The 21,207-nt window shown below is 46.4% G+C and overlaps 1 non-coding gene across 1 annotated transcript; it reads left to right on the top strand.

Moving 5' to 3' along the window:
* The first annotated feature begins 20,772 nt into the window (after positions 1-20,772).
* trnam-cau (transfer RNA methionine (anticodon CAU)) lies at positions 20,773-20,845 on the top strand. Its single transcript has one exon. It is a non-coding gene; the product is annotated as a tRNA-Met (tRNA).
* Positions 20,846-21,207: the final 362 nt, after the last annotated feature.

Below are 21,207 nucleotides of genomic sequence, written 5' to 3'. Positions count from 1 at the left end.
CAACAGTTTTACTGTAAAGCTCAACCAGATCCTTATTGGAAAAGAAAATAATAAATAATTCACAAATACTATACGAAACTGTGACCGAACTTTCAAACATCCTGGTTCTTTGTTGTCTTTTTCTCACAACCTATGGAAGCTGTCGACTTGATTAACATTCTCAGAGATTCCAAACAGACTCACCGGTTTCAAAAAGACAGGCAGATACATGCCTTCAAAACAGTGACTGGGAGCCAGTCATTTTAAGCAATGGTCTGTTTAATTCAAAAGAAGCTGCCAATCAAAACTGTAGGAGAAGAAATGACCCCGGAGGATTGTATCTGAATCAAATGTTTGACTTTGTGAGGTGCAGCCTGCCTTTAAGAGGTGCAGCCTTCCTTCACGAGGTGCTCACCACTCAAGCAACATCGAACCCCCTGCTGCTGAGAAGCCGCTCAACAGCACAGCCAGGACTGACTGCTCGCAGGAATCAGGCAAATCACCAGGCAGCACCAATCTCACGGGCTGTCTGCATCTCTAAGACTGGGTGCAGGTTAATCACGTGGGGGTTAATCGACCCCCGCGCCCGGATTCGGGGGTTATCGAATTTAACCCCGTACATGTATTTATATATATATATTACATAGAATACAGCACGGCACAGAAACAGGCCATTCAGCCCATCTGGGTAAAGAAATTCCTCTGAATTTCTTATTTGACAACAACAACTTCTGGAGTAGAAAATATAATAAAACATATAATCTAATTATATATTTATATATATTTAACTTCGAATGTACAGTACAGAGCAGTACAGAGGCCATTCGGCCTGACTGCTATTTCTATTTTATAACAACTACTTCTTGTACGTATAATACAATATAATATATCTTCACATAAATATTACATAGAATGCACCACGTCACAGAAACAGGTCATTCGGCCCATCTGGGTAAAGATTTTCCCCTGAATTCCTCATTTGACAACAACAACAAATTCTTGAACATGCAGTATAAAATAATATATTTTATAGTTATATAGTTATATATATTTTACATTGAATGTACAGTACAGCACAGTGCAGCACGGAGGCCATTCGGCCAAACTGCTATTTCTATTTTACAACATGTTCTTGTACATATAATATATTTATCTATCTATATATATAGCATAGACTACAGCACGGCACAGAAAGAGGCCATTCGGCCCATCTGGGTAAAGAAGTCTCTCCGGGAGTCCCTGCTTCACGACAACAACAACAGCATTATATATATTTGTATACTACATAGAATTACATCGAATGTACAGCAGAGAATCAGGGGATATTCGGCCCAACTGGGGAAATAAATATCCCACAGTGTTCCCACTGTGCACAAGTGATCCCACAGTGCACCCAGTCATCCCACAGTGATCGCGGAGAGACCCACTGATCCCACAGTGCAATCAGTGATAGTGCCCCAGACATGCACAGTGTCCCAGTGATCCACCGTGCACCCAGTGGCCCCACAGTCACCGCAGAGTGACCCAGTGATCCTACAGTGCACCCAGTGATATTGCCTCAGTGATGAAAAGTGTCCCAGTAATTCAAGAGTGTCCCAGTGTTCTCAAAGTGATCCCAGTGATCCTACAGTGCACCCAGTGTTCCCACGGTGCACCCAGTGTTCCCACAGTGCACCCAGTGTTCCCACAGTGCACCCAGAAGTCCCAGTATCCAAACTGCATTTGTGCAAATGTTTGACAGGCTTTCTTTTATACAACAACTTGTGTACATAAAATTTCATGTATATATACATGTTTATAATATTTATATATGACATAGAATGGGTATAGAAGTTTCTCCTGTAACGCCATGAAGCTGAAACAAAATGGCGGCCAGTAAGGCGGCCATCTTAAACAAAATGGCCGCCACTGTCGCAGTGATCCCACAGTGTCCCATTGATCCCACAATGTCCCAGTGATCCAACAGTGTCCCAGTGATCCCACAGTGTCCCATTGATCGCACAGTGTCCCAGTGACCCCACAGTGTCCCAGTGATCCCACAGTGTCCCAGTGATCCCACAGTGTCCCAGTGATCCCACAGTGTCCCATTGATCCCACAGTGTCCCATTGATCCCACAGTGTCCCAGTGATCGCACAGTGTCCCATTGATCGCACAGTGTCCCATTGATCTCACAGTGTCCCATTGATCGCACAGTGTCCCATTGATCCCACAATGTCCCAGTGATCCCACAGTGTCCCAGTGATCCCACAATGTCCCAGTGATCTCACAGTGTCCCAGTGATCACACAGTGTCCCATTGATCTCACAGTGTCCCAGTGATCCCACAGTGTCCCATTGATCCCACAATGTCCCATTGATCCCACAGTGTCCCAGTGATCCCACAGTGTCCCAGTGATCTCACAGTGTCCCAGTGATCCCACAGTGTCCCAGTGATCCCACAGTGTCCCAGTGATCCCACAGTGTCCCATTGATCCCACAGTGTCCCATTGATCGCACAGTGTCCCAGTGATCCCACAGTGTCCCAGTGATCCCACAGTGTCCCAGTGATCCCACAGTGTCCCATTGATCCCACAGTGTCCCATTGATCGCACAGTGTCCCAGTGATCCCACCGTGTCCCATTGATCCCAAAGTGTCCCATTGATCCCACAGTGTCCCATTGATCCCACAGTGTCCCAGTGATCGCACAGTGTCCCATTGATCCCACAGTGCCCCATTGATCGCACAATGTCCCAGTGATCCCACAGTGTCCCATTGATCCCACAGTGTCCCATTGATCCCACAGTGTCCCATTGATCCCACAGTGTCCCATTGATCCCACAGTGTTCCAGTGATCCCACAGTGTCCCATTGATCTCACAGTGTCCCATTAATCCCACAGTGTCCCATTGATCCCACAGTGTCCCAGTGATCCCACAGTGTCCCAGTGATCCCACAATGTCCCAGTGATCTCACAGTGTCCCATTGATCCCACAGTGTCCCAGTGATCCCACAGTGTCCCAGTGATCCCACAATGTCCCAGTGATCTCACAGTGTCCCAGTGATCACACAGTGTCCCAGTGATCCCACAGTGTCCCATTGATCCCACAGTGTCCCATTGATCGCACAGTGTCCCAGTGATCCCACAGTGTCCCAGTGATCCCACAGTGTCCCAGTGATCCCACAATGTCCCAGTGATCCCACAGTGTCCCATTGATCCCACAGTGTCCCAGTGATCCCACAGTGTCCCATTGATCCCACAGTGTCCCACTGATCCCACAATGTCCCAGTGATCTCACAGTATCCCAGTGATCCCACAGTGTCCCAGTGATCCCACAGTGTCCCATTGATCCCACAATGTCCCAGTGAACCTGCAGTGTCCCAGTGATCCCACAGCACGCCCGTTGATCCCACAGTGACCCAGATACAACTCACATGAGCCCCATTGTGTGCAGCTTGTGGTGAAGGCCTCAGTCTGTCCCATGTGAAGAGAAAGCTCCTTGTCCAAGGATTCCACCTCCTCCCAAAAATTCTCTTTCCACATCTTCATGTTACAGCATTTCCACAAAAAAAGTCCTCTGGAGGGAGAGAGAGATAGTGAAAAGGGACTGATTAGAAACAAAACAAGCGATTAAAACTGCTCAGCTAGAGCACAGAGCTCCCTCACACTCACTCACTCACACACTTTCACACTAACTCACTCACTCTTTCCATTACACAGGCAGCAATCCCTCAGCAAACACCACTGACAAACAAACTCCCCAGTTACAAAGCAGAAAATCTAAAGAAAAGAGAGAAAAGTTGGGAGAAAGAGAGAGACAGAAAAACACTCAGGGCAGATTGAAGAGCACAAGTTGCTTCTCTCTCTCTCTAATACAAGTTTGCAGGGTTTTCTCTCCTGTTTTGCCACTCATTGCCTCACTCACCACCCCCACCCCCGGCCTTCACCAACCCTCCCCTAAAAGGTGCTGGTCTGTCTGCCTGTGTTTGCTGCAGTGTCCAAATTGCCCCTGTGCTCATTTTCTCTTCTGTTCCTGCAGCAGGGGACAAAAAGCCTGGCCATATTTTGCTACTTCACCCTTTATGTTGCAGTTTGCAAAGGTGAACGAACTTTACCTTTGCTCTTTTCTCTTGTTTTAATTAGCAGTGGACAAAAAGCCTGTAGTTTGTGGTCAACTTGCAGTTTGTGGCTTTTTCCAATTAACCAAAGAGTTCAAACAAATTCATGACATTCAAAACAGCCAAAGTAAAAATGTTTTTTTTAAAAACTAATACAAAACAACATCCCTCACACAGTTACAGAAACAATCTCTCAGCAACATTCATTTACACAGAAACAAAGCCCAGTTTATAAAGGAGAAGAATCTGAAGAGTAAAAGATTGAGAGACAATCTATCGGCAACAACAACTTGTATTTATATATTAGAGCAACAACGACAACATAAATTTGCATCTATACATATATATGTATTTCCATAGCACAACTACTATTACAAAGCCCCCATAAAGGCTGTGGGGAAAGGGCAGAGGGGGACATGGGACTAATTCGACAGCCCTTTCAAAGAGCTGGCACATGCACAGTAGGCCGAATGGCCTCCTCTTGTGCTGTACCGACCATGAAACAATGAATCTATGAACAACTTCAATGTCATGAACCTGAAACTAAACTGACACCAGCAATGCAGTAATCTTACTGAGGGGCAAGGCGGCCATTTAACTGAGGGGCAAGGCGGCCAATTAACTGAGGGGCAAGTTGGCCATTTATCTTTGAGGAAAGACGACCAACTTACTGGGGGGCAAGATAGACATATTGAACAAATTGTCCGCCATGAAGCTGAAACAAAATGGCGGCCCTGATCCTGAAACATAATGGCCGCCAATAAGGCAGCCATCTTACTGAGGGACAAGGTGGAGCTTGTCATGGTGAGAGACAGGGAGAGGGTTCATTTGCTGTTCCTGTTAAATCACTGTTGCACTACAGTTAAAGATACAAACTGAGTGAGACTGGAACTAGCTGGTGTTTAACACAAAGACAGCGGTGCAGTGAGGGAATCAAAGACCAAAATGTAAACTTCTGCAAAAAAATGGATTAATATTTGGTTATTTGGACTTAATTCTTACAGAGAAGGAGAGACCAGACATTCGGAGGAAAGGTCAAATGAGCCATTTGGTGTAGAGAATGCAATTCTTGCTTGTATTAAATAAATCAACGTAAAATTGGACTCAATCTGAATGTAGTTCTGATCTGGGATTTGGTTTAATTCTCTATTATTCATATTTTTCTTTAATCTGAAACAATAACAGTATTTGTAACAGTAACAGGTCAGGAGAGTGCTGCGGGACCCTGTCTAGTTTAGTAACACAGCAGAAGGGGTAAGAGTACATTGTGATTTATTACAGAATCCAGCAGCTCACTGGGAAAGTTACACATGGTCCAGATGGAGGAGCAAAAAGGTGCAAAGTGATTTTACACTTTAATTTGGGGCAATTCCTTTTTATCTTCACAAGGTTTAATTTTACATTTAAATAATGGGCTCTTTATCCTAAAGAAACATCAGTCACAAACCATGGCTTTATGAACAAAACAATAATTTATTATTCTGAATACACTAGAAAAAATTACATTTCAATTTAATCAACACGTTGGATTTCTGTCCGATTTAGAATTGCTTTAACACGAATAAAACAACACATTCCGAATTCCCAAAATGCATAACCGTTTGGAAATCCAATGTCTATCTTCGACGAAGCTGATAACGAAAGTTCTATCCTTATGGTTGACGCAAGCTTGCCTGGAAGATTCCAGGTATTTTGATGGATACCGTTATAGTGTACCCTGTCTTTGTCTTGTATCCAGCTCATCTGCTTCACAGGCAATCTGTGAACCAGCATCGAGGCATCAAGCTGGGAGGTAGCGAGCAGTCAGGAAGATTCCAGGTGAGGTGGTGCTGCGAGGAAGCGAAAGGTGAGTTTGGAGCGGCAGTGGTGGATCTGCGTCTCTCCCCACTCAACTTCTGCCCAGCTGCTTTGTAACATCGAACCACACCTCTGGGACGTTAGCTTATCAAAAATAGGTTCCTACAAATACAACCCACGATTGTTTTCTCTCAGTGTCCACAACGTAACCAAGTCAAGCCGGCAGGTGTTCAAACCATCTCCAGCCCTCCTGGAATCGTTATTATTGCTATGGGGATCTATCCTCTGCTGTGTGGTCTTTCACAAGTGTCATTAACAATCCTTCCAACAGCCCTTCCTCCTTTTAATCGTCCTTTTACTTCAGACATGCTGAAGCCGATTTAGTCTCAGGCTTTCGTTTATCAGATGACTTTTTTTACTACACAGAGCAGCTGGGAAACTCCTGCAGTAAGTAATGGTCAGGGTCAGGTACACAAGACTGAGTGACTTTATTGAGCTGCCTCCCGGCATCACCTCTCTCTTTGTTTCTCTCTGTGGATCTACTTTTCCCTTTTCCTTCTTTCGATCTGTCTCTTCCTCCTTCCCTTTCCATCTGTCTTTATTTCATTCTGTTTGCTTCTCACTCTCTGCAGCTCTACTTCTGTCTACTTCTTTCTCTCTGTTTCTATTTGACTTTTCGAACTCTTCTTTGCATCTGTTACTGTATTTCATTCCATCTTTCTCAGTCTCTGTTTTAATATTTGTATTTCTCCTCCTCTCTCCTGTTTTATATTTTCTCCCTGATTTCTGTTCCTCTTTTTCTCTTTCTCTTTTTCGTTTTATGTCCGACACTCTCCTGCTCTGACTCTCTCTCAGTCTCTAGTTATTTTGAATTGATTTCATCTGTCTATTTACCTATCTTCTCCAATCACTTTGTAATTACTTGGCAGTGTCTCTCTCTCTCATTATATATATATATATATATATATATATATATATATATATATATACTTTCTTTCTCTCTTCATTTTTCCCTCTTGTCTTAATAATTTACTCTTTATTTCTCTCCGTCTCTGAGTAACTCTCTCTGCCCTTCTTTATTTCTGCACTTTTCTAATTGGTACATATATTTTGTCCTTATGTTCTCTCTCTGTCTGTCCCTCTCTCTGGCTCTCGTCTCTCACTCTCTCTTTGTCTCTCTCTCCCTGCCTCTCTCTTTGTCTTTCTCCTGGTCTCAATCTCTGTCTCTCTCTGTGCCACTCTCTCTGTCTCACTCTCTCTCTGTCCCTCTTTCCCTCGCTTCCCACTCTCTATATCTCCCTCTCTGTCTCTCTGCCTCTCCTTCTTTATCTCTCTCTCTCTCTCTCCCACCCTCTCTCCCTCCCTAGCCCTTTCCCACTCTCTTCCCCTTTGTCTCTCTTTCTCTGTCTCTCTTTCTCTGTCACTCTCCAACTCTCTTTGTCTCTGACTCTCCCTTTCTCATTCTCTCTATCTCCCTCTCTCTGTCTCTGTCTCTCTCGAATTGCCTCGCCCTTTCTCTCCCTCTTTCTCGCTCCCTCACTCGCTCTTTCTCACTCTCTCTCTGTCTCCCGTTCTCCCCCTCCCTCTCTCTCTCTGTCCCTCTCTCTCTCTGCCTCTGTCTCCCTTCCTCTCTCCCTTCCTCTCTCCCTCTCTCTCACCATTTATGTGAAGTACACACATCCTGATCAGGTCCACAGAAGTGACTTTGATTTCCAGCTTTGCCCATTTTGTCTTGCAGTCAGTTAATTAAAGTCCAGCTGAGCTCTTTAATGCCGCCATTTTGAGCAACAATTCACGTGTTTTCTGCAAAGCAAACCCTGCCTCAATAGGTGAGATTATCAATAAAATATAATCTCAGAATAATATTTAAGATCATTTCATATTTCTGTGCTGCTAATATAAAATGTACTTTCCATCCCCCGGGAAGTGTAGGAGATGGAGTATGAAATGGGATTTAGTTCTCGTGCTTGAAACCCTTCAGTTCTTTCTTTGATTTCATTAGTTTAACAATTAGATTGAGCGGGTATTTCACCGCGTTCTTCAGCTCCTCTCTGAATTTAGTCTGGGTCAGGACATAAATACACGTGTTTGTGCAGGAACTGAGAAGCTGCAGCATCTTTGATGTGTGATCTGTGAGATAACCAGGGTCGATGAAGGAGTAAAAATACCGAATGTCTGCAATTCGCAGATAAATGAAAAATACAACCTTTGTCAGCCACAACAGTATAAAACTGCCCGATATACTGAAGAGTAAAATGATGGATTTCTTTCGGTTCTCCATCTCTGGATCACTCAGATTCTCTCCATTGCTGCGGCCCCGGAGTCCCCTGCGGACTCGACTGGACACTAAAATACGCCTGACTGTCAGAACATTGAACAGAAAAATCAGACAGAACGGGATAAAAGGGGTTAAAATGAGGTGAAACATCACAAATGCGGACCATGCGGGGGAAGTACGGAAGCTCGGTTTAACCTCACAAAACCAGGGAACATTATCAATTATAACGTAAGGTTCAAATGTAAAGTACGTGGGGACATTCACCAAACAGCCCAGCACACTCACTGTTCCCAGAACCACAGCCGCCGTTCTCTTGGTGCAATATTTAGTTTTCAGCTTCTCACAACAAATGGCCACAAATCGATCAAAGGTGAAAGCGACTGTGAACCACACAGAAACCACAGTGACTGCAGCACTCAAGGAGGCAAGAAAACTACACACTGGAGTAATGAGCAGGAATGAATCTCTGAAATAAATCAGACCAATCCAATTCAATATCACACCAATGATAACGACCAGGAGATCGGCCACTGCCATTCCCACCAGGTAGGCACTGATACATCTGGAGAGACCGCACTTTCCTCGGGACAGGATCACAATCGCCACCAAGTTAACTGTAAGGGAACAGAGAAATTACTGATCAGACCTGCAGTCATGAGGGGAGGATCTGAAGTGAAATTTCCAGCTTTGTTGCTGCATCGAAGTGTGGAAAGTGATTTATTGACCTGGGCAGCGCTTTCGGGCAGAGAGATGTTTTTAAACACAATGATCAATAATGAATTGGGAGATGGATACAGAAAGTGAATAAAGTGAGCACCGGATCCACTGGAAGGGCTGAGTGAGAGCTCAGTGCCGGTGGGGAAGGGAGAAGGGGTTTTACACACCGGGAATCCAGCGGATTAAAGCCAGATTTGGGCTCCAGACGGATGGAAAAGAGAGGGAAGTGTCGGAAGGTGAGAGGACGCGGGAGGTGCAGCTTGTGTGTTACTCTGGGTTAAGAGAGCTGACAGTGAGTGAGATTGGGAGGGAGTCAAGGAAAAGAGTGGTGTGAATGGACGAGTCCGTGCTCGAGAGGTGTCAGGAGCAGATGGTTTGGGAAAACGGACAAACTGAAGGAACTGACGAGACAGAGGATTCATTGCAGTGAGAGCAGAGGCTGGGATTCACAGGGAGAGACTGTACATAATCCAACTATTACATTTCTGTAGTTATTGGTGTCAGGGAACCTGTGTTTGATACAAAATGTGTTCAATAAATTTAATTTGCAAATTCAATGAAACTTAAAATGAAAAGTATTAATACAATTAATCACGTTGTTATTGAACTTATCCGAGCTTGAAAAAAACAGTTTCCGAATAATTGATTACAATCAAGAAATTTCTGATTCTATTTTTGAAGTAAATTTTTAATTATGTTTACTGTTAAGTTGGAAAGTAAGGAACATTCACAAAAACAGTCTGAGGACCTGACAATGATATGAACATGAGGAGCGAGTCCCACAGTAAAAACTCACCCAATCTGACCACATCATAAAAACACCTTCAAATCACATTTTCTCTGTTTAATTTTACTGGAAGTTTCAGCAGTTCATTCGGATGAATTATTCACACCACAACCTCTCGCTTTCCCGCTCAGTCGCCCTCTCCATCATTCATTCTATTCTCTTTCTCAAGTCCATTTTCATATCCGATTAAATCCTATCATCCTGTGCCTGCATTCTGTTCACCAGCCCCGTGTTCCAACGATCCTATTCTCAGTGTCAGTTTATTAAATAGTGAAGCCTCTGTGGAATAGTTTAATGTTTCTACAGATCATTCAATTCTCCACCTGTTCAACAACACTGTTCAATTCATCTACAAATCATGGAATAAACAGAATCGAATGCCTCTCCGAGGCTGATCTCACAATAATTGAGATTCCTTCTCCTGTAATTATAAAGTAAAGTGATAGATGGCGGGATTGTTCAATTAACAAAACGCCAACATCATACTTATAATCTACAGATACACAGAAGGCCTCCTGATTCCAACAGGGACAGTGCAAATTGAGACAACAAAACATCAAAACATTTCATTTTACAATGAAGTCCAGTGACAGTCAGTGAATTCATCCACAGTGAAGCAGAGAAGGAGATGTGAAAGATTCAGCAGCAAACTCAGTTCAGTAACCAGACATCTGAAACGGCGTCAGATACACACATAATGAAATAATATTTCATAACAGTGATCACCAATAAATACATTGAAATCCCAGTTAAACTGAAGCATGTTATTGGGGAGGGAGGACACTGCACTGCCTCCTTGTAACACTGAGACCGTGAGCTGTCTCATTATCAATCATTGAAAACACATTGATGAAAACATATTCCAGGGCAGGTTGGTTCCACAACAAGAAAACCTTAACAGCTCCTGATAATATGATACCAACTCTTCGCCCAGAATCCAGATTCCAATATATTCAGTACAGAGAATGATCCAGTAAGAATGCCAGTGTTGGATATACAAAGTTCATGACAGATATAATGCACCTCCTACATTCCACCATTCAACCAATAGTGCAGAACAGGTGACTGTGAAATATGCAGGGGGAAAAACAATTTGCCAAGTACAGCAGCAGAGTTAACACCGATTTACACCATTAACAGCTGAAAGAACGGCTTACCCGGAACTCCAACGGCTGCAAGAACAGGATAATAAATACGTTCTATCTGAACCATCACTGGATATTCCATTTCTGTGAGAAGCACTGACTTCTGTTGGTCTGGAAACCGCAGCTACGGCAGGCACTCTGTGCTGATCCATTCCAACAAGCCCTGATTTATACAGGGGATAAGTCTCCACTGACACGGTTTTACCCCTGATCATTGCTATTAGTTACAGTCAGTTTAACAAACACATTATATCAGCAGCTTTGACTCCGATGTAAATAATGTGGTGAATGTAACACAAACATCTCAAAGCCCAGTTTATCAACTTAATCAGATCTCTCTCAGGAATAAAGTTTAAATCTGATCTCATACAGGACTGATCCAACAATAATGAGCAGCTCCATTTACAGTTTTTATATCATTGTGTTGACCATGTTCACTCCTGGAGATTCAGTTATAATTTAGACCGATTTCTCCGCTGTGTAGACTGAATCCAGGGACAAAAGCAGACCCGTTTCACTCTGTTCCTGCAGTTTCCCCAGTTAGAATATGAATTGTGAGTCTTTGACAGAAATGACTGTGGGTGATATTAGGGGACGTACACTGAACGTGTCCCATTGACATGCCTCTCTCCGCTATTTTACTGCAGATGTTTACTCGTTTATTCCACATTGGTTAACGGCTCCAGTAAAATTGTCCCCGTGCAACACCGAGATCAGCTCATGACCCGATTTGACCTCCTTCACATAGGCCCCGTGATTTCCTCACCCGCCTCAATTCCTTCCTCAGCCCATTGCCATTGAAACCCTCATTAATGCCTCTGTTCCCTGCACCCCCCCCACCAACAGACTCCATTCCTACGGCACTCCTGGCCGGCCACCCAACCTCCACCTTCCATAAACGTGAATTCATCCAAAACTGTGTAATCCGTGTCCAACCAGCACCAGGTCCTGCTCGGCCTCCCTGACCCTCACCGACTCCCAGTTCCATATCCCTTAAATTTAAAATTCTTATTCCTGGGATTAGATCCCTCCATGGCCCACCCCGCCTTACCGACAGAAAACCCATCCAGTTACCTCCTCATTCTCCAGACACTGGCCTCTTTTGCTGGGACTACCCTCAATTGGTTCCACTCACCTATCTGATCATAGTCAGGAGAAGCTTCTCTTCCCAATCCTTGGCTCCCTCCTCTTCATCATCTACATGCTGCCCTTTGGTGACACAGTCCACAGACATGCAACAGCTTTCAGATGGACGCTGACAAAACCACCGCCTCCCTTGACCCTTCCAATGTCTTTGTGTTGTCAGACCCACACCCTGATTGAGATGAGACACAATTTCCTCCAGTTAAAATTTGGGAAGTCATGATCTTTGGCCCCAAAATCTTCACATCCTTGCCACAGATTCCATCCCCACCGCTGGCTTTTTGATTGGTGAGTTGCTCACCAATCACCAAAGCCCTTACTGACCTGCGTTGGATTCTAGTCTCCAAAGCCTGTCGCTTATTTTTATTCTTTCTTCCATTCAAATCCATCAGAGCCTCACCACTCCCTGTCTCTGTCACCTCCTCCATTCCGATACCCCCTCCCAAACACTCTGCTCCTCCACCTCTGGCCGCTTGTGCATCCGCAGTCCATTTGCCCTACTTTTGACAGCCGTGCCTTAAGCCATCTCAACGTTCCAGAAAGCCCAACCTAAGTTGCTCCATCTCCCTCTCCCCCTTTCAGGTGTCAGACGTGGATCAGTGGTAGCAGTCTCGCCTCTGAGTTAGAAGGTTGTAAATTCAAATCCAACTCCTGAGACATGAACACATAATCCGGGCAGACACAACAGTGCCATTCTGAGGGAGCACTGTACTGTCGCGGGGCAATACTGAGGGAGTGCTGCACTGTCGGAGGGTCAGTACTGAGGGAGTGTTGCACTGTCGCAGGGTCAATACTAAGGGAGGGATGCATTGTCGGAGGGGCTGTATGGACGCACTGCTGCACTGTCAGAGGGTCAGTACTGCAGGAATGCAACACTGTCAGAGGGTCAGTAGTGAGGGAGCACTGTACGGTCGGAGGATCAGTACGGAGGGAGCGCTGTACTGTCGAATGGACAGTATCGAGGTAGTTCTGCACTGTGGCAAGGTCAGTAGTGAAGGAGCGCTGTACTGTCGAAGGGGTAGTATTGAGGAAGTGCTGCACTGTCGGAGGGTCAGTAGTGAAGGAGCGCTGTACTGTCGAAGGGGTAGTATTGAGGAAGTGCTGCAGTGTCGGAGGGTCAGTAGTGAGTGAGCTCTGTACTGTCGAAGGGGCAGTATTGAGGAAGTGCTGCACTGTCGGAGGGTCGGTAGTGAAGGAGCGCTGTACTGTCGAAGGGGTAGTATTGAGGAAGTGCTGCACTGTCGGAGAGTCAGTAGTGAAGGAGCGCTGTACTGTCGAAGGGGTAGTATTGAGGAAGTGCTGCACTGTCGGAGAGTCAGTAGTGAAGGAGCGCTGTACTGTCGAAGGGGTAGTATTGAGGAAGTGCTGCACTGTCGGAGGGTCAGTAGTGAAGGAGCGCTGTACTGTCGAACGGGTCGTATTGAGGAAGTGCTGCACTGTTGTGGATGCCGCCTTGCAGACGAGACGTTAAACTGAAGCCCCATCTGTCTAGATGAAAAAGATCCCACGGCACGATTCTAAAAGGTGCAGGCGAGATCTACCCGGTGTCCTGGTCAATATTTATCCCTCAACCAACATCACTAAAACCGATTTTCTGGTCATTCATCTCATTGCAGTATTTGGGATCTTGCTGTGTACAAATTGGCTGCAGCATTTCCAACATTACCACAATGACTACACTTCAAAATCAGAGAATCATACATTTGTTACAGCACAGGAGGAGGCTATTCGGCCTATCGATCCCGTGCCGGCTCTTTATAAGAGCAATCCGTTAGACCCAATCTCCCGCTCTACCCTGTCGCCCTGCAAAGTTTTTCACTTGAAGTATTTATCCAATTCCTTTTTGAAGGCCATGATTGAATCTGCTTCCACCACCCTTTCAGGCAGCGCATTCCAGATCATAACAATTCGCTGCATTAAAATGATTTTTCCTCATATCGCCTTTTGTTATTTTGCTAATCACCTGAAATGATTTTGAACGCTTCTATCAAATCACCTCTTAACCTTCTCTGCTCGAAGGAGAACAATCTCAGCTTCTCCAGGCTCTCCACGTAACTGAAGTCCCTCATCCCTGGGAACATTCTAGTAAATCTTGTCGGCACCCTATCTATCTTCTTCACTTCCTTCCTGAAGTGTGATGCCCAGAATTGGACACAATACTCAAGCTGTGGTCGAACCAGTGTTTTATAAAGGTTCCACATAACTTCCTTGCTTTTGTACTCCATGTCTGCATTTATAAAGCCCTAGACGCCACATGTTTTTTTAACCGATTTCTCAAACTATCCTGCCACCTTCAAAGATTTGTGCACATATACCCCCAGGTCTCTGTGTTCCTGAATTCCCTTGAGAATTGTACCATTTAGTTTATATTGCTTCTCCTCTTCCTGCCAAAATGTGTCACTTCGCACATCTCTGCGTTAATTTCATCTGTCATGTGTCCGCTCATTCTACCAGCCTACCTATCTCCTCTTGAAATCTTTCACTATCCTCCTCACTGTTCACCACACTTCCAATTTTTGAGCCATCTGCAAATTTTGAAATTGTGCCCTGTGCACCCAATTCCAAGTCGTTAATATATATCAAGAAAAGCAGTGGTCCCAGCACCGGCCCCTGGGGAACACTTCCTCCAGTCAGAAACACAATCGTTCACGACTATTCTCTGTTTACTGTCACTGAGCCAATTTCGTATCCATGCTCCCACTGCCCCTTTAATTCCATGGGCTTCAATTCTGCTGACAAGCCTATTATGCGGTAATTCATCAAACATCTTTTAAAAGTCCATGTACACATCAAATGCAATCCCCTCATCAACCTCCTGTTACCTCATCAAAAAACTCAGTCAAGTTAGTTAAACACGATTTGCTTTAAACAAATTCGTGCTTGCTTTCCTTTATTAATCCACCCTTGTCCAAGTGACAATTAATTTTGTCCCATATTATCGTTTCTAAAAGCTTCCCCACCACCGAGGTTAAACGACTGGCCTGTAGTTGCCGGGTTTATCCTTACACCCTTTTTTGAACAAGGGTGTAACATTTGCAATTCTCCGGTCCTCGGGTACCACCCCCATATCTAAGGATGATTGGAAGATTATGGCCAGAACCTCTGCAATTTCCACCCTTACTTCCCTCAGCAATCTTGGATGCATCCCAGCCGGACCGGGTGACTTATTTATTTAAGTACAGCCAGCCTTTCTAGTAGTTCCTCTATCAATTTTTAGTCTGTCCCATATCTCAACGACCTCCTTTTTTTCTGTGAGTTTTCTTCTTCCTTGGTAACGACAGATGCAAAGTACTCATTTAATACCTCAGCTAGGACGCGGGGACTTGGCCTAACATTCAGAGCCAGGACGTGCAGGAGTGAAGTGAGGAAATGCTTCGACGCACAAAGTGTGGGAAAAGTTTGGAACGGTCTTCTGTAAAACGGCAGTTGATGTTAGCTCAATCAAGAATTCTAAATCAGAGATTGATAGATTTCTGTGAACCAATGGTATTAAGGGATATGGGGCTAAGGCGGATATATGGAGTTAGGTCACAGGCCCACACTGATCTGATCGAATGATGGAAAAGGCTCGAGGGGCAAAATGCCACCGCCACTTGCTGCCTCCTGATATGTGCCAGCTTCTCCTGCAAGAAAGCGGGATGTGTGTCTGGTGATGTTCCTATGATGGTGAATAGCTGCCAGTGTGTGTGGCCTGTGAGTTGTGGCTGAGCGGCTTGCAATGTTGGTAATGTGTTAGGGCGAGAGGGTTGAGTACTGATGGAAAGAGTGTGTTGGTGTATGGGTGATGGAGTGTGTATTGCGTGGAGCAATGGGTGCGGCTATTGGTGCAGTTGGTAGGAGGCGCCACTTGAAAGTTGACCTCGCTCATCTTGACCACTCATGTCAAAGCATTGAACTTCTTCCTGTACTGTATCCGTGTTCATGATACTGTGCACCTGGCATTGACCTCATCCCCGACTGCCTCCCACTAACTTTTGGGTGTATGTCTGGAGGACCTCTTGCCTACCGTGGATATAGGATGTCCCTCCTTCAGTCCACCTCTTGCACCAAGAGATTCAGCAGAGAACCTTGGTGCCCGTGTTCTCAGACCGGCAGATTGGTGAGTTCTGGCATGCAGATTGGAGGATGTGGGATTGAGTGGTGTGCAACCTTTATTCGATATTTTAAATTAACTCATCAGTATGTCAAAATAGGGATGGGACCTGCATCCGTGGTATATGTGTGCGATGTCTCATCTCCGTTCATACTCCTTGCAGACAGCAGGCTGTTATATTCAGCAAATAACAGGTACCAGCTACCTTTGATAGATTTCTAACAGACAGCCTGCCTTTTAGAGATTGGAGCTTCCCCCTGCTGGTGGAAAGTGCGAATTTCATGCAATCCTCGTTCAACGCTGATCTCCAACGCAGATTGCAGGTGAGTCCTCAGGCCTGACGAAAATCTCGTCCTGCCTGCGCAGGGACCATTGGGCACGGGGTAACAGCGGATCGTGCTCCTCCCGCCCAAAAACAGGTCCTATCCAAATTTCCTCCTCAGTGTCCAGGTAACATTCTCGTAAATCTGCGCTGCACTCCCAAGACCAATATGTCCTTCCGAAGGTGTGGTACCCACAACTGAACACTGTACTCTCAGTGTGGTCTAACCAGGGCTTTGTATAGTTGTAGCATAACTTCTACCCCATTGTATTCTGGTCTTCCAGATATAAAGGCCAGCATTCATGAGACTTTTATGCTTATTTTCTGTACCTGTCCATGACATTTTAATGATCTATATACATGGACCTCTAAGTCTCTTGTGATTTTGTGATTTCCGTTCCCACTGCTTTTTCCCTGCACCAGTTACAAAGTACAGTCCTGGTCCCACTGCTGCTGAGACCCTGTGCTTCTGCCATCTCAAGCCTTCATTTCTCCAACACTCTCATCGCCTCACATATTTAAATTAGCCGAGCCAGGAAATACCACCTGGAATCACAGAGCCTTTCCCTGAGATCTCACGGTGTCACCCGTCCAGTTAAAGGGGCCTCACCCTGTAATCTCATCGTGTGACCCGTCCAGTTAAAGGGGCCTCACCCTGTGATCTTACGGTGTGATCCGTCCAGTTAAAGGGACTTCACCCTGTGATCTCACGGTGAGACCCGTCCAGTTAACGCGGCCTCACCCTGAGGTCTCACGGTTTGACCCGTCCAGTTAAAGCAGTCTCACCGTGTGATCTCACGGTGTGACCCGTCCAGTTAAAGGGGTCTCACCCTGAGATCTCACGGTTTGACCCGTCCAGTTAAAGGTGTCTCACCCTGAGATCTTATGGTGTGACCCGTCCAGTTAAAAGGGTCTCACCCTGAGATCTCACGGTTTGACCCATCCAGTTCAAGTTGTCTCACCGTGAGCTCGCACGGTGTGACCTGTCCAGTTAAAGCGGCCTCACCCTGAGATCTCACGTTGTGACCCATCCAGTTAAAGAGCCTCAGCCTCTGATCTCACGGTTTGACCCGTCCAGTTCAAGGGGCAAGAGAGAGACAGAGGAAATTGTCCCAGCTCCATTAAAGCGTGCAGGATCTGCTCCAGCTGCAGTCGATGGGAATCGATGTCGGGGAGGAACTCAGGGAGTTGAAGGGCCAGAAAGTCTCACTCTTCGCCTCCGAGGCCTCGAAGATCACCTTTCGGTCCAGAGTCCGCTCCGTGGGGCAGGGCGAGAAGTGTTCGCACTTCTTCTTCCAGAAGCTGCACAGAGAGACCTCTGGTGATCAGCAGTCTGAAGGAGGAAGAGGGCTCGGTGACGTCTTCACAGACCGACATACTGAGGATCAGTAAATCCTTTTAGCCGGACTGTATGACGCAAAGCTCAGAGACAGCACGGCCTCCCAACCCTTCCTGTCCTCTATTACGGAGGCCTAAGAGGACAGCGATTGACAGAGCCTGGATCGCCCACTGACCTTGGTAAAGCTGACAAAGGCCGTCCGGTCCTTCGACAATAGTAGAAATCCGGGGAATGATGTTTTACCGGTTGAGTTGTACTCGGCTCTGTGGGAGTGGATAGGCCCAGGCCTACTGGATGTGTAGGTGAGTTTGCTTCTGGCAGGCAGCATTTCAGAGTCCATGACGAAAGGCATCATCACCCTCATCTACAAGCAGAAGAGGGAGAGGGAAGAAATAAGAAATTGGCGACCCATTTCCTTGCTAAATGCCGAATGCAAGATTCTGTCCAAGGTCATCGCCAACAGGCTCAAGTCTGCTCTGGAGCGGGTGATCCACCCGGATCAGACCTGCACTGTACCCGGCAGGAAGAGTTCAGATAGCCTTGAGCTGCCCAGGTATACGATCGCCTACGTGCAAGAAAGGCGGTGAACATCTGCCTCATCAGCCTGTACACGGAGAAGGCCTTTGACAGGATATTCCACACGTACATGATGGACGTGGTCTTCAAAACAGGGCTTGGGGAGGGAATCCGCGATTGGATCCGACTGCTTCTACGCGGACATCCATAGAGCATTCTCAATCAATGGGCGGGAGTCAGAGAGTTTTCCAATCAGCTCTTGGGTCAGGCCGGGCTGTCGACTCTCCGTGGTCTTGTTCATTTACCCCGTCCATCAGGAAGGACACAGGTATCAGGGGTTGACGATCCCGTGCAGTGCAGATTCTCGGGATTGGGCCACCCTGTACATGGATGACGTCACCGTCTTTTGCTCCAATCAGCAGTCGGTCCACAGACTGATGTGCATCTGCGAACGTTTCGAGCTGGCCTCGAGGGGGCCACAGTGAACCGCAGTAAGAGTGAGGACATATTCTATGGCAGGTGGGAGACCCGATCCTTTGTCCCTTTAACCGTCAGGTCGGGCTACCTGATGATGTTGGGGATCGGGTTCGGGGGGCCCCAAGCCTCCACCAAGAAATGGGAGGAGCGGGTCGCCATAGCCAAACAGAAGCTTGGTATGTTGGTGGGACGCTCTCTCTCCATAACCAACAGGCACCTGATGATGAAGTGTGAAGTACTCGCGGTGTTGCTCTACGTGGCCAGCGTCTGGCCCATTCCCCACAGTTCCTTCGCAACAGTCACCCGAGCTATCTTCCACTTCGTCTGGAGGTCCAAGGTAGAACGTGTCCACAGGGACACCATGTACAAGTCCCCAGGCAAAGGGGGCAGAAGCGTCCCCAATGCTGCCCTGATCCTGATGGCCACTTTTGCATTTGGCGGCCTCAGGATGGGTGTAGAGACCCGGTACAAAAACACCAAATGTCTCTACGTGCTGAGTTTCTACCTGTCCAATACACTGAGAAAACTGGGTCTGGTCATGGTGGCCGAACAGACGCAGGACGTCCCGTCCAGCTGGATCGTCCCCCACCACTGTCCCAGGTGGAGAAGTTCCTGAGGAAGAACCACTTCGACCACAAGGCCGTGAGACAGTGGAACGTTCTGGGGGTCGTGCAGGAAAAGGAGAGGGTGGATCCGATCGGTCAGTTCCCATTTGGCAGAACGTCTCGTCGCCAGAACTGACCAACAGGCACCAGGATATGGGCTGGATGGTGGTGAGAAGGGCCCTTCCCCTGCAGTCCTTCCAACATGTACGGTACCTCAGCACCACCTCAAGCTGCATTCAAGGCTGCAACGGGACTGAGACCGTCCTCCGTCTCCTGGTGGACTGGACCTTTTCGCAGAAAGTTTGGAGAGAGATGCGTTGGTGTGTGTCCCGGCTGATCCCCAACATCTCGGTAACACAGGACGCTGTGCTCTATGGACTGTTCCCCGGGAGGCACACCGAGACAGATGTCAGCTGCTGCTGGAAGACCATCAACTCGGTGAAGGAGGCCCTTCAGTCCGCCCGAAACCTGCTGGAATTCCAGCTGAAGGAGCTGTCCACGACTGAGTGTTGCCGACTGGCACACTCCAAGGTCCAGGAGAACGTGCTGCGGGACGCACTGAGGCGCGTTGCGGTCTACGCAAGGGCCCTATGGGAAAGAGCACCGTGTAAAGCCATCCCACCTTTATTTATACAGAATGTATTCCAAGACATGTACTGTGTATTGTATTGAAATAATGGGATCATCGTGTGTGCGATATGTTTTGTATTGTTTTGAATTGAAATTGCGAACTTTAACCCTGAACTGTATGTATCATTAAATTTATGAAATAAAGTATATTTCGAATATTTTTTTTTAAATTGCTGCTCAACGGCACTCCTTTGAGCAGCGAGAGACCTGTCCAAAAGACTGACAGAAGTCTTTTTTGCCTGAAAGTGAGTGCGGTTTGACGTGTTGTTGCTCAAAGGCACTCCCTGCTGGTGAGCAGAGGCAAATGCTCGAGTAAAACAGCTTTCAGGTTTGAGAAAGGAAAAGTGCCAACATTTTAAGCAGCAAGCAGTCTGTAAAGTTAAGAGAGCGGCCTTGAGCTCAATACCGCTCACTCCGAAAGCACGTTCACTATTTTGAGCCAGAATTTAACCAACGATTTAAGAGTGATTTTGCTTTCAAGTTTTAATCTCCACAAGTTTTCCACACTACCAGCTGAGCTATCGAAGGGAAGCAGCAAAGGTCTCTCTCTTTGGTGATTGTTCACCGTGTGCCTTTTGACACTCCTGGACTCGTGAAGTCGTGTGGGCATGACCGAGACTGACTCGGTACCTGCTCATACCGCAGCGCTGTGAGCGTTTGAGCTCCGACTTACTCGACACACCTTTGGCCAGTCGAGCAATGGGGAATGTGTCTGACCAAAATTCAGAAGATTGTAGGTTCGATTTCCAACTGGATGGAGAGATTTTGCAAACTGCGGATTGGTTTATGATTTTACACCTTGCAAACTGTCCTACTTGGTACTGCTGCCTGGGCATTTCTGCATCAAGTGCCTTCTTAGCGCAGAAGGCAGCGCGTCAGTCTCATAATCTGAAGGTCCTGAGTTCAATCCTCAGAGAAGGCATCATTATGCTTTTTTTTCCATCTTTGCTCAAGACCAAAATCAAGAATTTTTGCTTCCTGCAGCACACAAAAAGATTAGCTGCCCCTTGACCTCTCTGTACAGTAGCACGCAGTGAAGCTTAAGAAGCACATGGACCGTGGACTCGCTGAAAACTGACGCCACTTTTGTTTCTGGACAATTGACCCAAGTCAAAAGATGAGTGGAGAATGCAAGAATCGATCCTGCTATCTCTCACATGCTCAACGAGCACTCGACTTGAATCATAGAAAGATTACAGCACGATGGCCGAATGATCTCCTCTTGTGGACAAACATAATACGATGAAACTCAGTGTCGTCAGACGGAAAAGCAACACATTGCAA

This window comes from Heptranchias perlo, unplaced genomic scaffold, assembly GCF_035084215.1.
Source record: "Heptranchias perlo isolate sHepPer1 unplaced genomic scaffold, sHepPer1.hap1 HAP1_SCAFFOLD_55, whole genome shotgun sequence".
Lineage (NCBI taxonomy): Eukaryota > Metazoa > Chordata > Chondrichthyes > Hexanchiformes > Hexanchidae > Heptranchias > Heptranchias perlo.
This window is presented reverse-complemented; position numbering and strand designations above follow the sequence as displayed.